Source organism: Octopus bimaculoides, chromosome 6, assembly GCF_046866305.1.
Source record: "Octopus bimaculoides isolate indiv1 chromosome 6, ASM4686630v1, whole genome shotgun sequence".
NCBI lineage: Eukaryota > Metazoa > Mollusca > Cephalopoda > Octopoda > Octopodidae > Octopus > Octopus bimaculoides.
In genome coordinates this window covers 63,774,593-63,775,213 of record NC_142933.1, presented here as the reverse complement: position 1 = coordinate 63,775,213, position 621 = coordinate 63,774,593, and the positions used below count along the sequence as shown (strand labels likewise).

At 38.8% G+C, this 621-nt stretch overlaps 1 protein-coding gene across 1 annotated transcript in view; it reads right to left on the bottom strand.

Annotated features, from left to right (window-relative positions):
* LOC106874787 (UPAR/Ly6 domain-containing protein qvr) overlaps positions 1-363 on the bottom strand; it is a 203,607-nt gene extending 203,244 nt beyond the window's left edge. Inside the window, exon 1 of the mRNA XM_014922641.3 lies at positions 6-363. The gene's annotated coding sequence lies outside the window, so the exon portion shown is untranslated. The remainder of the gene's footprint in view (positions 1-5) is intronic.
* Positions 364-621: the final 258 nt, after the last annotated feature.

Genomic DNA, 621 nt, shown 5'->3' with positions numbered 1-621 from the left:
CTCACCTATCATTATTACGGCTGCTACTACAGCTGTTGTGGTGTGTTTGTGTTGTAATGGTGATTGTTGTTGTTTTACCCATAGGTCAATTCTGATCGAGAGCGCCAATAATCAAAATGCATTCCAGCCGTGATCCTACAGTCTTTTTAGGAGTTATGTAAGACAACACAATCTAATATGCATTTTCGTTATTTAAGACGTTAGGTGATAATTCGAGGGAGATTTGACTGTTACACCTGGCTATTCTTCAATGGCTAGAATAGTTCTAGTTTTGTTGTGGTTGTTGTTGGTGGTGGTGCTGGCGGTGGTGGCAATGGCAGTGGTGGGGGTAGTGTTGGCTGTTGTTGATCTTATCCCTGCGGTTGTTTATTAAATCTCTTTTCCGTCCGCCAGACACGTGCTACTGAATTCTTAGGTTATACACACGAGTACATCTAGCTTTCCTCTGCCGTTTCGCCGGATATTTTGCTATGCATAACATATCTTCACATAGAATATATGCACATACATACATTCATGCATATGTACATACATGCAAACATTCACATATATAATACACACACACATACATATCCTTAAATATATGTATACGATTAATATAGTTTTTATGGAGCATTAGAA